The sequence below is a fragment of the Mandrillus leucophaeus genome, unplaced genomic scaffold (assembly GCF_000951045.1).
Source record: "Mandrillus leucophaeus isolate KB7577 unplaced genomic scaffold, Mleu.le_1.0 Scaffold70, whole genome shotgun sequence".
In the NCBI taxonomy this organism is placed as follows: Eukaryota; Metazoa; Chordata; class Mammalia; order Primates; family Cercopithecidae; genus Mandrillus; species Mandrillus leucophaeus.
This window is the reverse complement of record NW_012107586.1, coordinates 2908813-2916353: the sequence shown is the minus strand read 5'-3', so window position 1 is coordinate 2916353 and position 7541 is coordinate 2908813. Positions and strand designations below refer to the sequence as shown.

General features: G+C 45.5%; 1 pseudogene; it reads right to left on the bottom strand.

Moving 5' to 3' along the window:
- Positions 1-3182: 3182 nt before the first annotated feature.
- LOC105528093 lies at positions 3183-7298 on the bottom strand (annotated as a pseudogene).
- Positions 7299-7541: the final 243 nt, after the last annotated feature.

Sequence of the window (7541 nt, the reverse complement as noted above, 5' to 3'; positions counted from 1 at the left end):
CCCCACCTTCAAAGTCTGGGGGTTGGGCTGCCAATCCTGTGGACTGGAGGTAGAGCTTGTAGTGCTTTTTCTTGTGCCCATCCATGGCTGCTGATGGACCAATCAGCATGCACTTCCCCCATCTGAAGACAATACATACCCCAGACTTAGCCAGAGAAGAGCAGTCTGTGGGGACGACCAGTTGCAGAGAGGAGCTACCCTCTCCAGGGCCTCATCTCTGCTGAGAACTGCAGAAGTTGGGTCGACCAGCTGCAGAGAGGACCTACTCTCTCTGCTGAGAGTTGAACAGATGTTGGGATGACCAGCTACAGAGAGGAGCTACTCTCTGTGCTGAGAGCAGAACAGATATTGGGAAGAACAGCTGCAGAGAGGAGCTACACAGAGAGGAGCTACTCTCTGTGCTGAGAGCAGAACAGATATTGGGAAGAACAGCTGCAGAGAGGAGCTACCTTCTCCAGGGTCTCCTTTCTGCTGAGAGCTGCAGACAACTGGATGACGAGCTGCAGAGAGCAGCTATCCTCTTCAGGGCCTCCTATCTGCTGAGAGTGGCAGATGACCAAAATGATCAGCTGCAGAGAAGACCTACCCTCTCTCCTGAGAGCTGAACACTCACTGGGATGATCTGCCTACATAGAGGAGCCACCCATTTCAGGGCCTCCTCTCTGCTGAGAGCTGAAGACTCAATGAGACAATCTGCCTACAGAGAGGGGGTACCCTACTGCAGGTCTCCTCTGAGCTGTTCTCACATGCAATAAACCTTCTCTTCATCTTGCTCACCCTCCACTTCTCTGCCTACCTCATTCTCCCTGGATGCAAGACCAAAACTTGGGCAGAGGCACCACTGGCCACAGAGGTTTTTAGCCAGAAAAGCAACACTGCAATCACAAAACTAGACTTATTTTGTAGAAACAAAATAATTGTGATTATTTTTGGTAAAAATAGGAGTGACTATAATAAAGACTGTATTTCAGTAGAAAACTGTAATACACCCATTATCAAATTCTGATCCTGTTCATTTTTTTGAAGCTTTATGTCCCTGTAAACTGGATTGAGTCTTGGTTTTTCCTGTTTCATTAAAAATTAAAACTGCCCATTTCCCAAGCCCTTCAAGCTGAAGCTGGATGATTTTAGCTTCAGAAAAATCACTACAGCAGATCATGTATGAATAACTTTCATGCCTGCTGCTATGGGGATCACTTGGAGAGTTTACCAGGACACCCAACGGCATAACCAGAGACATTCAAACTGCAAATGAGGTAAATCCATCAGACTGCAGCTGCCATCCTCATTTCATCTTCTGAAGATGCTTTACACTCAAATCTAGAAATCTCAACTAACTAGCCTCTGGACTAAAAAACTAAGATCATAGTTTGCTCGAAATATTAACCTCTGTTTTTCTTTTGTTTTCATAGATACATACCATGAGTTTTCTTTAAGCTATGTAATTTAACAAGAAAAACTTACACTCATATTGATAAGAAATGGTGTTTCTATGTCAACAAATCAGAAATAGTTGCCCCAAAATTAAAGACCTTAAGAAACTAATATATATATATATTTTTTTAAATCAGGTACTCCCTCCGTTATTGATTTATTTAGTTGATTAAATTCTGGAAACTCTGCTCCAGGGAATTTTTCAGTCCTCGGGTATTATTCTCCTTATTGTCGTTGCCTTTATATCCTGAGTGTGTCTGTGTCATAGTCTCTTACATGGTGGTTCCCACCAGCCACTCACTCATCAAATGATTGCCATCAAGGATTAGACAACTTGGATAAGTCAACAGCCTAACTACTCAAGCCTACAAAGACTATGCAATTTTGGATAGTGCTGACTATGTGATTTTACATCCCAGGGTAGCTGTTGATGATAATGGCATCTACAGGACTCTTTGTTCCAGTGACTACATCGGTAGCAGTAACTGAGAATAACGCTATATTGCTTGCTCATACTCTTAGCTTGCTGAAAGGATGACCAAAAAGGGAAAATTGTTAAAGTAAATTAAAATTGGAATCAGGCCTCAGGAATCCCCAAGAAAACAAAACCAGGTAGGCCTTATAAATTACCTCAAGCTGGCTTGATTTGCAAACATAAGTGAAACATAAGCTATTTCTTGTAAATGCCCATATTAAAGAAAAACAAAACTTATCTCAATCAATCAGAAGTAGCCAACAAACTTACATAATAGGGACTTTCCAACAGGATAGACCAAATAAAGCAGCTGTATAACAGACCACCAATCAATTTTTTTTTTTTTTTTTGCTATACTTCTGTGTCCAACTTATAAAAGCCTCTCTCTTGCATTCCCTCAGTGGAGTTCCTGGACTGCTTCTGGTTTGGAACTGCCCAGTTCATGAGCTGGTGTTTGCTCAAATAAACTCTTTAAAATTTTATATTTCAGACCTAAATATATGGAGAAAGATACTGTGCTCATAGACTGGGAGACTCAATACCGTTAAGATGTCAATTTTCTCCAACTTGATCTATGGATTCTATACAATCCAAATCCAAATCCTAGCTGGATATTATACAGAAATTGATAAGCAGTGTCTAAAGTTTATCTAGAAATATAGCCAAATCAATCTGGGGAAGAAGAGTAGGCACGGAGAGGCACTGTCCAGGTTGGAAGAAGACAATGAGGAGCTCCGAGAGAGCTCGCCCCTCCCTCCCAAAATGATTTCCGTGAGTTGCAGTTTTTCCTAGTCCATTTTCCTTCCTTGGAGACAGGGCCCTGTCGGTTTGTCCACTCTATGTCCTTGGTGCCTGGAGCCTATTAAATGCTCAATAAATAATGATCACAGGAATGTATGCATGCTGAAGAGACCACAGCTCATTTGCACACCATCTGCTCAAAGCTCCTCTTGTCTGTCCTCTCCTCTTTCAGTTTCCTGCTGTCCACTTAGCAAGTTTGCCTTTGTGGTTTAGCTTCATCTGTGTAAAAATGTCCCATGTGAGGACTGACAATGTCAGGGCTCTTCTGATGTCAAATGATAGAAACGGAAGTCAAACTAGCTTAAAAAAACTGTATTAATTAGCCAGTTAGTGGGATAAAGATGCAACGTTCAACAGGAATGTTGGTGCTTCCTTTCCATGGAGCTGCAAAGGCTGGTCCTTGGAGGTACCTCAGCAGCTCTTCAGAAGGTTGGCATGATTCCTGAAGACACCAGTTCCTAACTCCCCCACATCCTCTAGTGTCCCCCCAAAACCCAGATAGTGCCTGTCCACAGCCAGACCACCTTCCATATACAACCTCAGGGTGTTGGTTATTCTTTCCTTATGAGGAGGGATATTCCTTCATCGATGGTTTTCAGAGGTTGGAAGAGACATTGACAGAGGAAGAAGTGTAGGAGGTAACGTGATGACGTACCAAGAACTCCTTACTGACCAGGCCATGCGTGGCCAGGATCTTGAGGAATCCGTGGTGAAACTTCTGGCCGATGAAGGCGTAGATGAGGGGGTTGAGGCAGCTGTGAAGGATGCCTAGAATCTCAGTGGCATCCAGGGCCCGGCCAATGTCATTGCGGTGCTCACAGGTCTCCTTGATCACCTGGGTCCTCATGAGGGTGTCTGCGAGCAGGACCAGGTGGTAGGGCACACAGCAGAGCAGGAAGATGAGGACAACAGCAAAGATGACCTGCATGGCCCGGTGCTTCTGCCCCATGTGGGCCTTAAACAGCATGCACAGGGCGAATCTGTGTCAGAACAGCATGACCAGCAGCGGCACGATGAAGACAAAAGTGTGAGGCTCACTGCAACCTCTGCCTCTTGGGTTCAAGTGATTCTTTTGCCTCAGCCTCCAAGTAGCTGAGACTACAGGCGGGTGCCACCACACCCAGCTAATATTTTTGCATATTTAGTACAGATGGGGTTTCACCATGTTGGCCAGGCTGCTCTCGAACTCCTGACCTCAGATATCCGTCTGCCTCGGCCTCCAAAAGTGCTGGGATTACAGACATGAGCCACTGCGCCCAGCCAACAAACTATCTTGACCAAGTGATGCTTCTGGATCAGTGTACAAGTGGCATGGACAATGGGCTGGTAACAGTCCACGCTGATGCAGGACAGTAGTAGAATACCACTATAGAAGTTGACTTCCTTCAGGAGTGAGACCACTTTGCACAGGGGTGTGCAAAAATCCAGTCATTCACCTTGGAGGTGGCCTAGATGGGCAAGGTCAGGGCAAAGAGTAGGTTGACTAAGGCTGAGTTCAGCAGGTAGACATTAGTGATGAAGCGGCCAACATTGCTGTATAAGATGACCAGCACCACCGGGGAATTTCCCAGCAGGCTCAGCAGGAACACTAGGGCATAGGTAACGACCACAACATACTTGTTGAGTGTGTCAGTTTCCAGTCTACAGGGGCTGTAATCTTTTGCTGTAGGTGGCATGTCAGTGATGAATGCTCCTCACCAAACCACATCCATGAGTCTGTAATATTCCATATCTTCTTCAGTTTCAGTCATGGTTTGATCTAACTGGAAGGTTAGATGGAAGGAAATGTGACTTAGTAGCTTGGATTCAAGGTGCTCTCATCAAGGATGTGAGAGCAGTTACTGGGATATCCTTTGCTTCCCTGTTGGTTTGGCAACCAGAGCTCACCTTCCTCCTTTGCCTCCAACCTGGGCTTCTTGGATGTTGGCTTCCCAGTGTTCTCCACCTTCCATAACTCCAAGGCCTGGCCTGAGTATGGGGTAAGATGGAATACGGGGAAAACGCCTTAGTCCTAGCTCAACCTACAACTGCCTCCTCTCGGCCTATGTCTCTACCTCTGTCCCTCTTTAGCCTTCTCTATCCTCAGCTGTGTCTGTGCATTCGGATAGGGGTACTAGGTTGGTCTTGCACATTCAGGGAAGGGCCAGCACTAAGCAAAATGCAAGAAGGCAAACCTGTTCCCAGGTGGCCCCTTCTATTATTTCCTTTCCTGTGTTCTCCCTGATTCTTAAAATTTACTAGGTGAAGGAAGTGGGGCCGGGCGCAGTGGCTCAATCCTGTAATCCCAGCACTTTGGGAGGCCGAGACGGGCGAATCACGAGGTCAGGAGATCGAGACCATCCTGGCTAACATGGTGAAACCCCCTTTCTACTAAAAAATACAAAAAACTAGCCGGGCGAGGTGGTGGGCGCCTGTAGTCCCAGCTACTCGGGAGGCTGAGGCAGGAGAATGGCGAAAAACTGGGAGGCGGAGCTTACAGTGAGCTGAGATCCGGCCACTGCACTCTAGCCTGGGCCACAGAGCGAGACTCCGTCTCAAAAAAAAAAAAAAAAAAAAAAGAAAGAAAAGAAGGAAGTGGTAGCAACACCTTGCATTAACCTGTATTTTAAGCCTTTTCCTCTGTTTAAAGGAATTTTAGCCATTTGAGAGGATAAAGCTTTAATCTTGGTCCTTGAATTTCCCCCCAAAATCTACAGAGTCATTCAAGACTTTTCAAATATTTTCCTATTGTGAAGAATTTTGCTGAAACAAAAATTTCCCAGAAGCCCAATATGTGAAATAGACAAAAGCCGAGCTGCTGTGGGGGAGGGTTTGCTGATCTCCCAACACAAATGACCCCTAAAAAGCCCCTCAAAGCCCCAGGGTTCTCTAGAGAACCATCTGAAAGCCTTTGGAAAATTACTTAGATTGGTTGTAAGGACATCTAGCATCTAGTTCTCGTTCTATCCTGATTCTACCATTAATAAGCCTCGTGACCTTGAGTGGGGTCTCATACCCCTATAGATTTCAGTTTTCTCATCTGCAAATCGAGGAAGACAGAGTCATCCACCTCTCATTTGCTGCCAGGCCTGAAGATCTATGATAAGTTCACTCAGATACACACATTTTAGTACGTTCCCTCCCTACCAGTATTTGCGTTTTCACCAAAGGCAAAGTCTTAGGGCAAAGCAATAAACATCAAATTGGAAAACTGTCAGCCTCTTCCCATGGCGTGGTATAAAAAGAAGGGAGGAGGAGTTGTGGCCTCTTCTTCACCTACCTCCATGTATGAAGTCAGAGTTTAGTACATGGTCATAAGCGAGGAGGAGGGCAGCCAGTTTATCAGAAATCCTCAGGTCCCACAGAAATGAACACGTTTTCTAAAATAAAGTCAAGCCAAGCCATCCTACCCCAAAGAAAATCCCAGCAAGCAAAGGTGGTTTCCAACCTGAGGCCCCAGCCGGGTGTGTCCAACCGTAGGAGCTGCAGCTCAGGGATCAGAGTGACTTAACAACTAGAGGGCACTTGATGAATGAAGGGAAATAAGGAAACCAAGTCAGACAACACCTCCCTTCTGAGCCCCACAGTTAAGTTATCTGGAGAAGAACACTTAAGTCAAGGGATCACAGACTTGTGATTAGAGACTGCCAGGGTCCATATGACCAAGCGGGGGTCCCAGGTGTGAAGCTGGGGTTGAGGGTCCGTTATCTGAATTCTCCACTCTATGGATGATCGTTTTCATTCTTTTCCTTTTCTTGAATTTATTTCCATTTGTTTATTCCAAAATTCCCTTGTAGATCACCTGTGAAAGCTTGCAACTGTCTGATAAGAATAAAGGGGGAAGGATTTGGCTTTATAGCAGAGACTTCAGAAGGAGTCCTCTCTATGAGCAAATTGGGGACAATCCAGTGGGAAGGAGGTGGAGGGCTGCACTTGAGCTGTGTTTGGACAACAGGTACACAATCTTTACTTATTTTACAGGCTTCTTTGAGGTAGTCTGGTGGGGATTTGAAGGGAAAATGAATGCTCCTTTGCTGCTAGCCACTCTTTTGCACAACCAGTGCCAATGACCGGTTGATTTAAATGGCTCTGAGGCTGGGGGCATAGGCCACTCCCAGAGTCTGGCTGGTTAGCAGAGAGACCATAGAGCTGGGGCTGTCCACGAATGGAAGAGCTGGGGTCAAGGTCACTGCTCTCCCCATCTCAGTAATGGAGAAAGGCTTCTCTGGGAACCTGCCTTAACTTTCCCTGGCAGCTAATGTCTGTCCCCTGGCTTGAGTCTTCTGGTAACTTCATCAATTCTCCATTATAACATGAACCCTACTATACTGCAATGATGTGTTTGCAAGTCCGCCCTCTCCCAGCCTGTGAGCAAGAATCCTCTTCCATTCATCTTTGTGTTCTCTTTCAGGGACTATAGTAAGTGCTCAATCAACGGTTGTGGAAATAAATAATGGGAGACATTTCTACTGTGATTCATGGATCACGTGTCACCAGCGCGATTCATTGTCTATTGCTTTTGGTCACACACTCATACCACAGGTATGCCTGAAAGCTTCACTTCCACACAGCCCACCTGGTCTGCCTGTCCTTGTTCCTTCTCAACCATCCTCTAATGGAAGTGTAAATCTTGCCTTACCACAAACGTCAAATTTATCATGCCACAAATGCCTACAATTCTGCCACTGGCAAGCCTATTTTTAAAGGTAGATCATACTCTCCTGCTGGGTTCTCTTTTCATGTATAAATAGTGACAGGAAGTTTAAAGAGACAGCAGCCACTCTCAGTTTGCTTTTACTGATGTTGGTTTATCGTGCTGTGAGGCCCCTTCCTTACTCACTGATAGAACCGC